We start from the raw sequence: 18836 nt of genomic DNA on the forward strand, positions 1-18836 counted from the left end.
TCAAAATGTTTTGAAAATATTTTAAGATATTTTCTCTCATCGACTACTTGTGAGGATCGGAATGAAGATATCTTTATTCCCATATTCTATGTGGCTCTAGACTAAACCACCAAAGAATGCCTATAGGCACTGAATCAGGGGTGAAGGAGAAAAACAGTTACAAAAATTGCGAAAAAATAGTTTTCATGCACGAATTTCAACCTAAAGATGCGGGCGAAACACCCGCATCTTCAGTGCTCGTGTGAAAGGGTATGCGGACCCGCTTCCGCATCCGCTCCGTGTGAAAGGGGCCTAACACAACTTGTACAAAAAGGAAAAGTCGGCCTGTTTCTGGAACGTTCGATGAAAGGAAATTCATCGGGGAATAAGTATATTTATATAAAATTAATGTATTCATGTTTTGTTATATCGCACGTACGTAACTTCAACAAAAGAAATTTTGACCACATGCGCGTCACTATAATCTTCAATTATTATCCAGGACTATTGGCTGCTAAGCTATTTCCCTGAACGATAAGACAAAACTTTCTTGTTACCATCAGAGGGTTTGTAAAACTTCCTTGAAAAAGTAATTTCCCCATTTACGACGTGTGACGTCATTTCGAAAGGTAAAAAAAAAAAGAGGCAAAAGACTTCATGCCCCACAAGAAATTCATTAGGGATTGTTTTCAGAAGCGGGGATATTTTTTAAATGAAGTAGGAAATTTTTAGGGACAATTAGGGATTTTTGTGATTTTCGTAAAATTTCCGGAAATTTAAGAACTTTTCGGGAGGTCGAGGGATGAAGCTAAAATTCGGGAGATTCCCGGAAAATTCGGGAGACTCGGCAGCTATGTTATATTGATATATTCCCACATAGTGCGAGCTTTGTTCCAAGACTTTCTCTACACAGAGAAAACTGAATACGTAATTAGTCCATAAAAAAAAGAGGAGCATTCCCATTACGAATAAGACCAAGAAATTGCACCCGAAAACTAGTTACCGGAACACTACCTCGCATTGACACGAACATCAATCACTCCACGTATCCGGGAATAAAAATTTAGATTATATTTTTAAAGCCTTTGTACGTCCATTAACACTCGAGTCAGACCCATTAACTTCTACGACTTGGAACAAATATCCCATTCATTACAACCACAATACATCAGGAAATGATTATAAATCCGTGTATACTTTTTTTTTGTACATACGTTAACATTTCTCGACTCTACATTCTTTTGAAGAATTAATTAAATTGTACGGAAACGAGTGCTCGAGAGTTGAAGAGAACCATAATAAACACAAAAGACCAAACATAACATACAGTTTTCTGCGTTTATTAAATTTCCCAAAACTAAGTGAGCGGGAAAACACAGAAAAATTTCATATAAATGGTGTTTTTCCCCCTTTCTTCTTAATGAGCTTTCTAACAGGAAAGAGAAGGTAATAAAATATTCCCTTCAGGATAAAGAAAAAATATTTATCAGGTTCTGAATGTTTTCTTCGCGACCTTTTAAATATGTAAAATCAAAGAGTATTAATCAGAGTTTTTTTGCAAATAAAAACACAAACATTGTGCTATAACACAGTGAGGCCACAAAAAAGGGTATTATAGAAAAGAAAATGCACCGGTAATTCATTTTAACGCATTGATTACGTAGATACGAAAATATTTATACACACCGTTTTTAGAAATTAGTGATTGGTACCACTTTTTCCCCTCCTATTCAAGTTTGTTAAAAAAGTGTAGAGTTACAAAATTAAACTTTAACTCAGACCTGATGCTTCAGATTTGTCAACCCCTGGTGTAAATGACACCGGATTCGGACAACAGGCACTTCAGATGATGCGCTCACCGTTCATGAAATTAAAAATCGTACTGAAATTCGTCAATAGGTAGCGCCGTCACTCGCCGCTAACTGAGGGTTAAGCTGTTACTTATACGAAGATTATGTGAACGATGTATACGAACACTATATGTTACTTCCAGCTTAGTAAGGGGTACTCGTGAGCATCGCTATGCTCGGGGGTCGATGAAGTTATGACGGTCATGTCCAGAACCTACATTAAGGGGGAAAGTACACCGAATATTCAACGCATTTCTGCAGACACCGGGAAGTGATAGATCAGTTGCTGCCCTGTTCGCGGAGTCTAGACCTGTGTTTCTTAAGCTTTTCTAGCCCACTGGGCCCCCTTTGGACAATATTTTCTTTTAGTGTTCCCCCCCCCTCCAGAAGCGATATTCAATTGAATTGATTTATCCCCAGGGGTCAGGACAAAGTCGTTAGAAATTCCGCAGAGGAATGTGTACGAAGTTAATGCACGGTTAAGAGGTAGTAGTAGTCTAGGGGTCGAGACACACGACGACTTCACTGAAAAAAAAATTCCACTATACAAAAGTTTTTTTAAAAATACCAATTCAATAAGTCTCGCTCCTGGATGCGGGGGGGGGGGGAGGAGAGAGAGAGGCAAAAGAAGAAAATATGGTCTAAAGTGGCTTATGGACTAGAAAATGGTAAGAAACATGGGTCTAGATTCCGGGAAATGGACAGCAACTGATCGGTCACTTCCCGGTGTCTGAAGTCTGGGCAATGTGTTGAGTGCTTTAGACTCTTTTGTTATGGCGAAATATACATGCATATGGATTTCCTATTGTTTCATTATAATTTCTACACTTCGAAACACACTGGTCTTATCTGTAGGCGTCCCACGGACCACATTTTTAAAATAAACATGTTTGCTAGATAATACAAATACAAATACAACGCCACAACAGGCAAATTGCCCAACGAGGTGGCTGACTTAAGAACATCATGGATCCCCGAGCCATTTTTTGGAGGCCCTACCTACTACCCGCCCACACAATCCCCCCCCCCCCCGCGGAACCCCCAACGAATCGGTACATGCGGGAATGTGCGTGTAGTGAAACCTGACATTTTTTGTTTCTCTGTAATGCTTGTTATGTGTAGTGCTGCCATCTGCCACCAGTTTGCTAGGGGACCCTTGGTAAGATAGTTAAAGATAATAAAAGTCTTCGTCAAATGCTTCGTCAATACGCTGTTACACATCTTCAGGGATTTGGGGGAAGAAAATAGACAAAGCGTATTATAATTTATTTCCTAATACACTTGTCCAGTTTATCCGAAAAGTAATCTGATGAATCAATGGAGACGTGTTTTCTTCAAAAATGATCGTTGTAGAGAGATATCGAATGTTACGCAACTGTGCATTTCAAATCATAAGACAAGTACGGGGAAACACGTAACTTATACATGTGCCATCGCGGATTGCAGGGTGGCATTCAATTTAGAGAGACAAAATCGTATTAATAAAATAATTAATATTTAAAAATAATTGTGAGAATATTTATTTTCGGCATCATTTCGAAATTATAATATTCCAATAGATGGAACGAAAAGCGCTTTTTTTAAATGCAGGACGGTGCAGAAGTCCTAACATGATTCTGAAGCATGATTCTGATTGACAAAGTTATTCTGATATGATCACCTGCATTCTAAGTAGATACTGAACAGTTATTTTCTTCAATGCACATACACTAAAATTCTGTATTGCTGATATTTCTTTGCAAAGTATTCAACTGGGCCACACGTTGGTTTTGATATTATTTCACATACAGCTTCAAGAATGACATTCATTTTTCCGGAATGAAGTTAATGGGAGCTTTTCAAGCTTTTGTTGATTTGAAGAAAAAAAATGCTTGGACAATTATACTGATTGTCAATTTAGCAAATTCTAACACATTTAAAAATTAGACAGCACATAATGAATGCTTAAGATGTATTATGGCTCCATTTCTAAATCTAGAATTTAGGTTTAGTTATATACCAGAACTAGTTATATACTTTTAGCTTGCAGAAAAATCAAACATAATATAGCTTTCTTTTACCAATATGTAATCAATTTACTATTAATTATTCTTTGGAAATTATTTCCAAACATGCAGCATTTTAAGCAAGTTTTAAGTACAAGCATAAGCAAGTTTTAAGTACAGTTTTAAGGTGAAGTTATTTATTATTGTGGACTATCCCGAAAATCTTACATCTCCAATTCACTACAAAATTTCTACATGCGTACCTTCAGTGACGTAGAGGTAGTCAAGCCTATATATAACACTTCTTGCCATGTTATTTGTAACATGGGTGTCGCAAAGAATGAAAGTAAAATGAATTAGAAGTGAAAAAAAACTTTGTAACTATTTCTTTTAAATGATTTAAGCCATTTGTCTCTATCTTTATAACAGTTTTTTTTCGAAACACGTCAGGACTTTTGGACCAGCCAGATTTTTAAGCAAGTACAGATATGAAAAAAAAAATCCACAAATTCAATTGAAAAGTTTAGTGGCAACACACAGCCCAGTAGAAATGAAATCAACAAATTATAAAAAAAAAAACCAAAGTTGTTTTCCTTTTACTTTCCATTCATTTTACTTCCATTCTTTGTAATACCCATGTTACAAATAACGTGACAAGAAATGCTTTATACACTTGACATTCTCTGCGGTTACTAAAGATGCGCATGTACAAATTTTGTAGTAAATAGGGGCAAAAAACAAAAAACTTTGAAAACACCCCTCTCAAATGCTTCAAGCCATTTCTTTATTTTTAATCGATTTTTTGAAATATTTTTAGCAAATCACGTCAGAACTTGGGGATCACCCTGTACTCAGTATATGCCTGCTTCAAAGGCCGAAACACTACACTAACTTGACGTGATTTCACGTCATGTGAATTCAGATTCGTGGAAATTCTGTAACGTGGGAACTCCACGTCACATATTCACGACGTCACTGAATTCACAACGTCTCTGACATGACATGAAATCACGTCACGTCAGTGTTGTGTGTTTCGGCCTTAACGCTGATATTCTCAAAAAAATACAGGTGTGTGTGCGCGAAGTAGTACTAATTTTAGTCATTTTCGTACACACGTGTTTAAATTTTTCTTATTCATTTTTCTTCGGAAAAGTCGCTAAATTTAGAAACCAAAATAAAAGGGTGGAGGAACTTGGAAACATTAGTGCGAAATATATACAAGAAAAAAAAAAAAAATTACAAACCACATGTTGTCACATACAGATACCAGCTGTAAAGGAACACTGTACGGTATCCCACCTACGCTTCAAAGCCTGACGACCCGTTCTTAACGTCATTAGGGCAAGAACCAATTTCTTTTCTTTCTTTTTTCTTGGTTCCGCGATCACTACTGGTGATGGTTGCGAGAGAAAAGAAATGAGTGAGGGTAAGATAACTATAAATAGACGGCCGTCGAGAACAAGAAGCCCTAATGGAACTAATCCCTTAGAATTACAAAATGCATAAAAATCAAAAACTGTTCAGTTTTGAGATTCCGTACGCCACTTTTTCACTTGGTGTTCACTCAGCTTTCCCCCCATCCCATTCATGCATTGAAAGAGAATTTCATTTCGATAATTAATTTTCAAAAGCTATTTTGGGAATTTTTCACCTTTAGAGAAAATAATTCGTAATAGCAGGGGTTAACTTCTTTCAAGATACAGTCGGTCCTGCTTGATCAGATGACGGATTCCTCCGCTTAATCGGATAACTGATAAACAGATCCCCCGCTACACGGATAAAATACACCGGCACCAAAATTTATTTCTATACGATGTTGAAGTTCTCCGCTTAGTATGATAACTTCGACGACTTTTCCTCGCTTAATCGAATATTACGCTTCACACGTCAACTTTAAATTGAATGAAACATTTGGAATTAATGGAAATATGCTGATGGTTAAGATAAATACATTTAAGAGTAGGTACTTGCCAAGTTCAAGTTGTCTTCCACACACACACACGATTGTATTATATTATAGTATATAGATTGTATTATTATTAAAAATTGTATTTGTCTCAGGGATGGACAAATCCCAGGCGCCAGGTCGTCATGGGGGCTAGAAAATTGGAACTGGAGCCTAACATTTTTTATGTATGATAACTTAAAGTCGAAAGGACAGCACAAAATTATCAGAAATTATGCAAGCGTATCTGCTAGCATTTAAAGGGGTCCCTAAGTCAAGGGGCAAGCCACTTAATGCACTATTTTGGACCGATTTTGTCGTGGAAAAGAAATGGCTTGACACCTATGAAATTTTGCTGGCACCTAAAATTTTTTCCGATTTGTCAAGCCCTGTTATTAGCATATGTGTGAGGGTGGAGGTCGAAAATCCGCCGCCCCCCCCCCCCCGTTCGAAGTCTGTATCAGCTTATGGGTTGGTGTGAAGATTTTTTTCCGATGCCAATCGTATTGCGCAATGACGATGTGCTGAAGTTGATTCTCTCAATTTTCTGTGATTTTCCAACTTCGAGGTACGAATGCGAGCCGGTCTTTAATTTAAGAAACATTTAAACACAATGGTTCGAGGCATGTGCAAGTTTCACTCCCAATATGGAAAGCAGATGGTAGCACCTCTCGAATAAGAAATATACATAGCTTTGGCGCGAATGCGATCCGGTTTCCCATTTTAAAAGTATCTCCGCAGAGAGCAGGCAGACCTTCAACACGATACTTGCAAATTCATGCATTGCTATTTACCAGCCATTTTTCAGCATGCAAATTCATGCATTTTCCATTTTACCTTCAAAATATAGAATGCTATATGGCAGCACCTATAATGCCGAAAAAATTCACCTATAAGGGGCCGTTCAAGTATTACGTAAGCAAATTTTTAGCCATTTTTGACCCCCCCCCCCCCCGTCAGCAAAATTTCGTCATCAGCTCTGCCCCTCTGAATCCTAACTCATATTTTCATACCGGGTGGTTGATGACGTAAGCATTATCCAAACCTCCCCCTCCCCCCCTTGTCATCAAAAGTCAGCAAATCGGAAACCCCGGCCCCCCCCCGCCATCGCTGATGACGTAATACTTGAACGACCCCTAACACGAAAAAAGCACATAAAATATAAATATGTTAGGGCCACGCAAAAACACACGTTTCCTGCATGCAACTAATACGTTAGAAAATTCCCCAGTGCAATGTTTGCAAGGCGCATATACGGTTAAACAGCGCAATAGGCATGCAGCCGCAATGCTAACCGATCTCCCCGTTAAGTCTCGCCACAGAGAGAGCACCAGGTCTACAACGGTACAAATATTCAACCAAACTACACTTACTCACAATTTTAAATGTAGATGGCGCACAAACTTCACACACAACACTATATACACACTCATTGTTGGGTACTCACACCTCCTGTACAACCCAAATGGTAGTAAATTACCCACGGCCATTGTCCGGAGTTGTGCTCTCGGTTTGAAAAGAAAGAAGCAGTCATGTATTGTAGCCTACACCACGGCCGCAACTGGGGGGGGGGGGGGCAAGCGGGTCTGGTGCCCCGGGCGCCGGTCTAGAGGGGGCGCAAAGTTCACTCTTTAACCTCTCCTTCAACATTATGAGGGGGCGCCAAAATGCGTGCTTGTCCCGGCTGACCAAGCATCTAGTTGCGGCCCTGGCCTACACCGTATTAACGAGTTTTGAGCCGATCAAATGAATCAATCGATCACGATGTTTGGGAAATCGCAGAAAATATAAGTTGGAAACAATTTTCGAATTCTCTGCCAGCCTCTAAAAATTTCTTCGGATCAATCCCTGGGCTTAAAGAGATTAAGCTCCAAGGTTGCGACACCCAAGACTGTTATAACATGCGACTTATAAATTCTCGCAATGTTTCAACGATGTCTCAACGGTGTCAATATTGATTTGATGCTAGAGAAGCCTTATCTCGGTCACAAATTGCGGCAACTGTGCGTTTTTTATGCATCGAATTCCAAGATTTTCCTCGAAATCAATAATCTGAAAATAAAATGAAGACGAATCGTGTCTGAATACGGCTTTGAAGAATATCATTTCCCGCCGTCGGAATGTCGTGTCGACAGCGTGACTTGCGTAAAACTCTGATCGAAAGATTCTGGTGTTCACGAATCCAATATAAATTCACACCTGTATAAACGAATCTTAAAAAAAAAAAAAAATACATATCCATCTCTTACGTGATAAAAACGCTCTTCACTTTGCAATCCCTCATATTTGCCATTTCATTACCAGAGAGCAGAGATTAGCAGTGACAGAAAACTTGATCACATTTCATTTTACCATCTCCTACTACACTGAAAAAACGTAGTCCAGCACTGTAAAAATATTTTGTAAGGCGAAGCAACTGGAATTATACAGGGTGTCCCATAAATTCGTAAATGGTTTAAAAATAGAAGGAATTGGTAAATTTGAATTTTTATCGATAGATGGGGGGGGGGGGGCAGCAGGAAAAGAGTGATTGGACCTGGACCTTTCTTCGACCTATTCTGTGTCCGAAACGTCCGTAAAGTTTCAGCCGGGGATTCGTAGCTGAAGTAAAACAACTACACCTACAGTGCTTTATCCACCAATGACAACATCACAATGAAAACCTTATGTTAAGTGCCAGCAACAGAAAAAGTCTTCAAGCATGGCCCAACCCACCTGGAGAAAAAGACTGAAATCCCGGAAGGGATTTCCATCGGGTTTTCTGCCAGTGAACAGGCCTTATCTGTTCTGACAGACAGTAACATGAAAATTTAGTGTGAAATCCCACCGGCGCCAAAGTTGATTTTCTGTGGTTCTCAACTTTGAGGCGCGAATGCGATCCGATATTCCCGTTAAAAAGTTACACCAGAGAGAGCAACAAGCCTACAACGGTACAAATATTAATTATTATACTTCACTCAAAATTTGAAGTTTAGATGGCAGCACTGGAAAATCTGACACAGAATAGGATACGCACTCACACTTCCGGCACAACTCACTTGGTCATAAACTGCCCACGGCGATAGGAATTAGAGTTGAGCTCGGTTTGAAAGGAAAATTCAGCAATTAACTTAGTGTTAATCGCACACCCTGCATTTTATAGGCCTCTGGTTTGAATATTTTTAGTGATTTGCTTTCATGGAGCTGCCTTAATCAACAAAAACTCGATTTTTTGTACCCAAAAAATTCTCCTTCGAGAGAACTTTTTCGTAAACAGAGAGAGAGAATTCAACAACCCCTTTTTTTAATTTTTAAGTTATTTACGAATTTATGAGACACCCTAACCATCACCAGGTAGTCAGTCTGGACCGCAGATGCGCGAATGACATCTCCAAATATACGATGAGCCATCGGGGACTCCGTGATGTAAGGGCAGTTTCGTAAACAGGATCCGAAAACAAAGATAACAACCATTACAAACCATTAAGGAACAACTGACTCTTTAACTGAACATTAACCTAATGGAAACCTGTTGCGACGGAAGGAGTCAAGAATGCAAGAAAATGCAGAAGAAAAATACGTACTAATGGCAGCAAATTCGGGCGAGGTTATATATAATTCGCGAGACATACATGCGCTTGCGGTGAAAAATGGGAAGAGAATAACAAGAATTCGGGAAGGAAGATGATCAGAAATTATTAGCTTGGATGAATATCCATAATTTTTTGATGTCGTCGGTAAAAGGCCAAGGGTTATTCATCCATCAAAAGAAATAAACCAAGATACGGGGAGCTAAAGCAAAATTCTCTGCGTGTGATTAATTCGTATTCGGTCCAAACACATTGATATGGGATTTTTTTTTTTCTTCAAATATTTACCTCATGCCAATAAGGAAAAATTGTTTGGTACTAGAGACGAATATTCGGCTCTTTTGCCGAAGAGTAACTGTCAAAAATCCCTGCATTTTTTTGACAGAAAATAATCTAGTTTACAATTTATTTATAATTCGTTTCATTTATACGAGTATCGTGCACGTGTCCGTTTCCATAATAGTCTAGTTTATTTCTGAATATTCTCATTCAATAATTGAATATGATTAAATTAGAATAAGTTATCTTTTCGAATTTCATCACGTCCAGTAAATCGACGTTTCTCCCCAATTCCATTAGGATGAATTTTAAAAATTAAATTATAAGTGCAACAGAGTTGATGGCGTTCATTTGAACATTGATTCTTATAGATTACTTGCTCTATAATATACGCCAAAAAGTAAAACTTCCCATATCCGAAACTCCAATCATTTTTGTTCATGTGTGTGGCCATCATCGAAGGGTCATGTAAAGGGGAAATCATGCGTAACCAGTCTCCTTTGCCTCTATGATCACATGACTAAGACTTAGAATAAGGGCAAAAATGTCTACATTGTTTATCTTGATTTCCAGAAAGCATTCGATCGGGTCCAACATGGTAAACTCTTGAAGCAACTTAACTCTTGATTTTACGCAAGATTGGGAGCAACTTACTGAAGTTGATAGAATCGTGGTTAAGAGATAGGTCACAACGGGTTATGGTTAACAGGGAATTATATGATTGGACAGGTGTTACAAGTGAAGTCCCTCAAGAAAATATCCTTAGCTCCCATACTTTTCCCACTTTTTATTGATAAACTCGATTAGGGTATCGATGGGATTTTTTAAAATCAAATTTGCAGATAACGTGAAGCTAATGGGAGTTCAGACAAGACACAGTCTTGCATGTTGCAGATGCAATAAATTAAAATATTCTCCCGTCTAATTTTAAGTTACAAAATTTCCTCCTTATGGGGGGGGGGGATTGAGGTTGGAATGCCCAAGTTAGTTTTTTTAACCTCAGGTGATGCACAATGTAGAAATAATTTCCTCACAAAAATTCCAGCAAAAAGAAGCAAGTTCAAGTGGTGCAGTGGTAAGATGCTTGTCTTCCACCATGAAGGTTACTACACGGTCCGCGGGTTAGATCCTGGAGCAACCACCGATAGGTGGCGCCTTCATTTCCCACCCAACTCCATCGGTAGGAAGTTGTCGAATGGCGACATGGCCAGAGTTGGCATGCGGTAAAGTAGCAAAGAAAATCAGTGGATGAGAAGAGTTCAAGCAAATATGCAATAGGAACAAAAATCCTACACTTTTCATACAAGAGCCTCACAAAAAAGAAGTTGGCTGGAGCTCCTCAAAATTACAGAGCTGCCACTGCAGCTTGATTATCAAGCTACAAAGCAACAATTACCGATATCCTGAGATTGTTAATATGCCAAGGCTTGGAAAATCCTAGAAGCCTGGTCATCACAGTGATTTTTTTTAAATTTATTTCAACGTAGCTACCAACATAGGAAATAGTCACCATGTGCTGAAAAAAGTTGAAAAGGCTGTTTTTTTAGGAAAAACAGGTCCAAAGCAATGTTTGGCTCCTAGAAACTTTCTGGCGCCTAGATTTTTTTTGTGATTCAGAAAGCTCTGTTATATGCACACTAAGTTGTGTAGTGTATAATAGTTATATTTTTTTTGAAGATGTATGTCAATTATGCGAATCAAACAAATATGAATGAAAATTGCCCAATCTACTTGTAGATATATACAAAACTTGGTGAAATTTGTGATGTAAGATTTGTTTTTTCCTTCATTGCTCATACCATACATGTGACAAAAGCCCCCCCCCCCCCCAACTTCAACCCGAGGTGGTTCGCAGTAGCCTGTCTGGCCAGCCAATCAACAAAAATATGCCATTTAAATTTAAGAGCACGGGACAAATAAGGGCTCAGAATAGGCTATACCTAATAGCAATAACTTGTAAATTATCTTAGTACATTTTTCTTATTAGTAGATTTTCTTATATACAAGATTTTACGTTTCAATATGTGTGAAACCTGTAAAATTGAGGTAGTGAATGACTTTCCTTTTATAGCAGTACATTTGTCACTGCATTCATAATAAGGGGACAGGCACGGAACACATATAAAATTAAGAAAAATCTGTTATAAAATATAAAAAGAGATACATAATAAAGTGATAGGCTAACTTGGCTAACAAATATGAATTTGGCTAACAAGCGTTTTTGTTGATATGGATGCATACAACATAAACCATCTATGCCGCGAGTTGAATTTTCATTCCAATCACCACCAGGATTACTGTCATTCAAGACAGATCACTTCGTCTCCCTCAGAATCTTTTTCCAGATTTAGCTCCACTTCTCTTTCTGAAAGTTTTTACGCCATCTCATATGAAATGAAAGATTCAGCTAATAGAAAATGCATTGGAGAAAAAAGGAAACACTGTTTTCAGGAGCAGAGTGTTTTCAGAGTATGCATTCAGTACAAGGAAGAACTTTTGGCATCTCGAACTGAACAATGCAACCCCCCAAAGCAGATTTCCTTAAAAAACTGACATATTTAACAGAACAATCTTGGAAAGAATTTTAAGAAAAGAACTCTTCTGCTGCATAGAAAACAATTTAAAGGAATTTGTACCACCTCAGAGCTCATTGCAGAACAATACAAAACGTTCTGTTTTGGGCCTGAAGAGTCTGGACATTCTAGGAGCTTATCTTTTTCATCTGCGTGTATCAGACACAAATGAGCTGACCAAATCACAAATAGATAAGGAAACCTACAAACTAAACTGGGCTGAGCGCATCCTACAAAAAATAAAAAAGATCTTCAATATCTTCATCTTCCTATGAACTCCCATTTATCCGATTTTGAAGCTGTCCATTTTAGCCTTCGGTCAGATTTTGCCTTTTTTGTAATGCTCTTTAGTGTTTTAAAAACTTACCTTTAAATTTTACATAGTAGCCTGTAGGAAAAAATGTTTTGGCTAATGAAGATTTCAGCTGATGAATGTGATTCCGGAATGAATTATCTTTGTTAGCCAAAATACCACTATAGCATGTAAACCAGAGTCCTTATCAAAGACTGGATGGAATGCGATTTAAACTTCATTTCGAATACAATTCTCAATCATAGTTATGGAAGAATTTCAAACATTGAATTGAGCCAGAGAGATCGACTTGCACATAAACTGTTTTCTCGATTTGTCAAGCCCTGCGTGTGTAGCAATTCATAGTTTGATAGTCCATATGTGCTCTTTGTATATATCTCTATCTCATAATTAATTATAATGTATTCACCAAATGTTTGAGAAATATTCATATAATGCAGTACCTAACAGATATGGTGATACTGGGCCCATCTTCAGGATACAAGTTTACATTTAAGAAGGTCTGGTTAAGAGCGGAACACCACACAAATGTTCAAAATTGGACTCTGAACGAAAAAGTTACGAAACACTGATATATAGAATCTCTAGCTTCAATCCTCCTCACAAAGCTAAGATAGACTCAAATACTGGTATGTATGTATTTTCATGCCAATATATAGCCTGCATATTTAAATCCAAAAAAGATCAGTCTGCTTCATCATCCCTCGACATCCCTCCCATGCCAACGGCCAGAACTGTTGTTTTGCCACCTGTGCGCTATAATTTTTTTGCCCTTCTCATATTCTAGTAATTATCGAGACCATTCATTCCTCAAATTTTCTGCCATGGGCAAAGCTCGTTAAACCAAGCAAAAGCCTGCTTGGATCCCCCCACCCCTTATAAATCCACCTGTCTCTAAGTCAGTCACTTGATACTTGATTGCACGCTTTCTAGGTCACTCTTTTGGCCAACCACTGACTGGTCCCACACATTCTATGTTACTCTTTTGGTCACTCACATGCTAGCACACATGATTTGGTTGCTCACCAAACTGATCCCTTGCTCTCCATCACTCTCATGCTTGCAAACTCTTCAGGTCATTCGTTTGGCCATTCACTGACATAGCCTCTGACCCTTTAAGCAGGACCATGGACAAATGGGGCTATGTGCCCAGGGCCCCGATATTGAATGCCTTTCATATTTTAAGCATGGCCCACATGCCCTCTTCTTCAAAGAAGACTATATATAAGACCCCGCCTCTAGGCAGAAACAGATTTATGGTTTTACTAAATGTGAGTTATAACAATTTTCTGCCTTTGTACCCTGGGCTTCATCCTGATTATGAAGATTTATGTGCCTCTATTATATTTTTTGCCATTATTAATAGTTACTACATTTGTTTACTGATCATCACTACATTTGTTTGCATGAATGGTATATGTACACAAATTTTGTTCAAGCTACAATAAATGGTCAGATTTCCCAGAGGCTCCCGATTCCCCCTGGGACAATATACCTTGTGTGACAGAGCTTGGGTGTCTCTTGGTTCATATCACTATCACTCTGGATAGTGGGGGTCACTCAGGGCTTTAACTAGCCGGGCAAGCATGCATTATGCTTTTGAACAATTTTAAAAGAATTTAGCACTCCCTCTGGTCCAGAGCACTAGAACCACCTGCATTATTCTCCCAGTTTATGGATCCTGTGAAAACTGTAGGCCAGAGGATTTGATGCCTGAATTTTAGGTCTTGGAATAGCCCTACATCCTGCAGCAGAGCCGCAGGCTAGGATCTTTGGCATTCCCCACAGGTCTTGGACAGAATTTTAAGCTATTTGCTTTGTTAAATCAAATGTTAAGAATTTTAAAGTGAAAAAGTAAGCAACATATCATGTTTTGCCGCTCTGCGCAGCCACACCCTTCGAAACCTGCTTAAGTCCCTGGCCCTATACCCTGCTGATTCCCCCTGTGAATACAGCTCTGCCCAGGGCTGTCTTACTAGCATCATAGGCCTCAGGCAAAGTGATTTTCCTAAAGGTCTCCCCCTTATATAAAGCCTATTTAGATACTTATGCTTTAAAAATATGAACCAAATCTCATTCCCCCCCCCCCCAACCAAAAAAAAAATACAAAGGGTCGGGCCACAGCTATACACTGCACTTTGTCAGTTAGAGCAAGCACACATTCCCCCACCCTGTTTCAGGGTTGCAACTAGGAGGAGGAGGGGGGGGGGGGTACACAGATTAGGTGTCTAGGGTGCTGAACCAATGGGGAAGCAAATCAAATTTTGCTCTGTAACCTCTCCTTGGACATTACTGGGTACTGCCAACATGCATTCTTGTCCCAGCTGACCAAGCATCTAGTTGTGGCCCTGTCACATATAGTGCAGGAGCAGTTAAAAGTAGTTTCCCCACTTCTTTTTCCATATTCCCCCCCCAACTCAATCCAACCCATATCTTCTACCGCCCTCCTGGCCCTCTGGAGTGGGATATTGCCCACTTTGGGAAACACTGAAATAAAGGATGGATGGATTCGGCGTCCCCTGCCCTCTGGTCCAGCACCCGGGGCACCGGACCTCACCACTTCATGCCCATGCGTTAAAGCGTATTATGGCAAGTTTCGAGGAACAATCAAACAACTTGGCCCTTGTGAGGCGGGCTTTCCTTCTGCTTACTTTGCTTGGGGGGCTCCATCACGTTGGGGCCCCGCGTTCACATGCTAAAATACAACTGGTTAGCACGTCACGTTGAGCATGTGAACATGCACGAAAAGGAGTGGGGGGGGGGGAAATAAAGAAATGTACACACACACATATTTTCCTTGAAAGAAAAATCACTACTCACCTTGCAAGGCACAGAGCCAAAGCTGTTAAAATATCACTCACACACACTATTATAAAGTATATTCACACAAGTATGTGTGAACTTCACTAACAGTTCACAAACACGGCCATTTCTCTCTGTATTTATTTATTTAAATTTATTTCCCCGAGCCAATGACATATCTCTTATTTGAAACGTCAATCTTTTCACGCTCAATAACGATTGTTGTTGTTGTTATACCTTTCGCCGTGTGAAGTAGTCCAGTGCACACGCACTCTTTCTCTTCTGCTATGAGAAAATGATAACATTCGCCAAGAAGCGTGTGGGCTTGGCGCTTTATTGAACCAATTTTGGCAGCGTCGGGACGAAGTTCGTTCGGCTGGTCGCCAAACCTTGATGTGAAAGACGAGTTTTCCCCCTGGAAGCAGGTTTTCTGCGCCGCTTGCAACGTGAATCGGAGTGACACGCGGTCCGCTTCAACAGGAAAAGTGGTGAGACTCTTCTCCCTTCCAGAGCACATCATGTCTCACGCCAGCGCTTTACGTCGGGAGTGATTGGCCGACTGCTTCTGGAGGAATCAAATGCGTCGTGCGCAGCGCGTTTCACCGATCGTCATTTCTGTTGTGTTTTTTTTCTCCCTTTTCTATTGTGCAAAATGGAAAAAATACGTGGATGCAGTGGCGTCGGAGCCGGGGGTGCTCAAGCACATTTCAACTTTTTCCAGAAAGGGGGGGGGGGCAAAGCACATGTACTCAATGTATGTATATATATATATATATACCATTTTTAGTGTATTTTCAAAAGCTCTAAATGACGGGCCTGCTCAAGCACCCATAGTAATTTGTGGCATGAATCCGAGCACCCCCAGAATTCATTCAGAAATTAAAATTTCCGATATAAAACTAAAGACGAGCACCCACAGTTTACTTAGAAACACTTCCGACGCCCCTGCGGCGATATGCAGACGACATAACAGCTGATGCGCCACGCTAGGAAAACTCAAACGCCGTAGCGTGATAAAGTTACACGTTCCTGCCGACGCAGAATCAGTTTACGCGGAGCAAAAAAAGAAACTGCTCCAAGAAAAACCCAGCATTAATCCGGATTTTCCTAGGAGCACCTTTTTTTTTGTTACGCATTTGTTTTCCTAGCATGGTGCATCAGCTGTTCTCTCGTCTGCATATTAGAACGTTTGATTTCAGTGAAAACACAACAGAAATCAAGAGAAAATCGGTGAAACGCACGGCGTACAACGCATTTGACTTATTCGACTGATTCTGTAGAACCAGTCGGCCAATCACGCCCGACGTTGAATGCTGGAGTGAGTCGCGTTGTGCTCTGTAGGAAAACAGTCACATTCAGGGTCTCAAATAGGGAGAAGCTGGCGGGTCCGGTGCCCCGGACCAAAGGAGCCAAATTTAACCCTATAACCTCTTTTTTATCATTACAAGTGGCACCAAAGTGCATGGTTGCCCCGGCTGGCCAAGCATCTAGTTGCGGCCCTGGTCACATTGCTTGTCCTATTCCATAGTAGACGGCGTGTCGAGCTGGGCAATTCACGTTGCACGGCGCAGAAAATCCGGCTGTGATGTCGACAGAGCTAACACCTAAGCTGAATTTTCCTAAGCCCCCATGCCTTAAGACGGCACTGGATATCGAAACTTATGATGATTATGTAACTCGAACTTGGATGAAGCTTTGGGTTCAGAGCCGTCTTTAGCACAACTAGTGTTTCCCAAAAAGTGAGCAACATCGCCCCCTAGGCCAGGGCCTGTTCCAACACCTTCTAGAGCTGCTTTAGAAGGTATTGTCCGTTCCCAGTGGCGTCGGCATGGTCCCTCACATCTGGCAGCTGGGCCCTCGCCCTCTGGGACCTTTGAAGGATTCCCCCTCAAAGTGAAAGAATAGTGCGGGAAAAAAAGAAAAGAACCGTCCCGGGCCCCAAAGATGGAGCCCCGTTAGCCCTGCAATTGTAGCGGCCGTGGATCAAAGCTGCATTAAGAGCATTAACTTTCAAGCGGCTTTGCCGTGGATGCTGCTCGAGCAACCCAGGTAATTTGTGGCACGAGTCCAAGCACTCACAGAATTGATTTAGAAATAAAAATTTCCCGTACAAAACCAAAGACGAGCACCCAAGGGTTCGAAACTTTAGATGACCGTCTAATCCTCATACGTTCGGGCCTTCGGCACGTGCCTCGTTCACCTATGCATGAAATAGGCATTGCCAGGTAGGGTTCCTTGGCTTAATGGATCACTTCAAAGGCAGAACAGGCACATACTTGAAGCTCACAGGCCAGCTTATCGCGACACCCTCGCACAAGTGGGGGAAGGGAGGAATGAGACAAGAAAAAAAAAAATTCTGGACAGGAGGATGATAGAACAGATAAAGTTTGGGGAAACCATACCTCGAGACCGGCGTTTCTCAAAGTGTGCGTCGCAGCTTGGTCTAGGGCCGTCACCAATTTTTGCCGGGATGGTGTCTCGCGACGAGCTGTTAGATTGATGTCTGTGTCTGTTCGCGCGTTGAAGGGGTTTTCTTTTACGATTGCACAATATCTACTACTTTTCCTAAGCCATAGGTAAACCATGACTAAAGTGATAGCTGTTGATGACAAAAGTTGGCTAAGGCACAGCACTTAGCTAAAAACATACCTCCTACCAATTTCACTCTCGAAAATCATACCAAATCTCGTTTATCATAAGGCCCCACTTGCACTCGAGTGGCCCGGGGCGTGCAGGGGGCGAGTTCATGCGTTTGGACGACCTTGAGCGATAAAGCTTTACTCACGCATCCCTTGTTCCTGATGGTCATACCAAAGGCGGAATAGACTTGAAAGTCTGGGGGAGGGGGCACGATGATTGTCGACTCATTTACAGTACTGATAGTATATGCATATATATTAGATCAGAATTATCTGATCTTACCTGCAAGCTGAAACGTAATTTTTTTGAAATGAACCAAGCGGCACATTTCCAGAATCTGATTTCTTCCCCGGAACAAGAGGGGGAAAACACCGTACGTATACAACCAGGTTCTGTCACCGAAGTGATTTCAGCACAGTATCCTGAAGGGAGTGGTTGTGTCGGGAAAAGACCCGCGGCATAGTTCCAGAACACTTAAGCGCCCCCCCCCCCCCGGAACATTCCCAGATTACTTAAGTGACCCGTAGCATATTTAAACATCATTTGAGTAACCTGCCACACAGTTCCAGAGCATTCAAGCGGCCAGCGAGGCATTTCCACATCACTTAAGTTACCCACGATACAGCTCCTGAACACTCAAGCGGACCAAACCACATCACTTAGGGCGGTATTTACCGACATGGTTTAAACTAGTCACAATTTTTTGATGAGAGATCCACACGGATTGGTTAAATTCAGGTTTTTAACCAATCTATGTTGATCTCTTATCCAAAAATTGTGACTACAGTGTAAACCATGTCGGTGAATACGGCCCTTAAGCGACCCGCGGCATACTTATCACTTGAGTGGCTCACGGTGTAGTTCCACATTACTTAAGCTCCTGTTTTCCTAGCGTGGCACA

At 40.6% G+C, this 18836-nt stretch overlaps 1 protein-coding gene across 1 annotated transcript in view; it reads right to left on the reverse strand.

Moving 5' to 3' along the window:
• LOC149068850 (phospholipid-transporting ATPase ID-like) overlaps nt 1–15584 on the reverse strand; it is a 139674-nt gene extending 124090 nt beyond the window's left edge. The window contains exon 1 of the mRNA XM_089250444.1: nt 15314–15584. The gene's annotated coding sequence lies outside the window, so the exon portion shown is untranslated. The remainder of the gene's footprint in view (nt 1–15313) is intronic.
• Nucleotides 15585–18836: the final 3252 nt, after the last annotated feature.

The sequence above is a fragment of the Pholcus phalangioides genome, unplaced genomic scaffold (assembly GCF_987345545.1).
Source record: "Pholcus phalangioides strain wild (caught in Gottingen) unplaced genomic scaffold, Ppha-v1.0 ptg000024l_1, whole genome shotgun sequence".
In the NCBI taxonomy this organism is placed as follows: Eukaryota; Metazoa; Arthropoda; class Arachnida; order Araneae; family Pholcidae; genus Pholcus; species Pholcus phalangioides.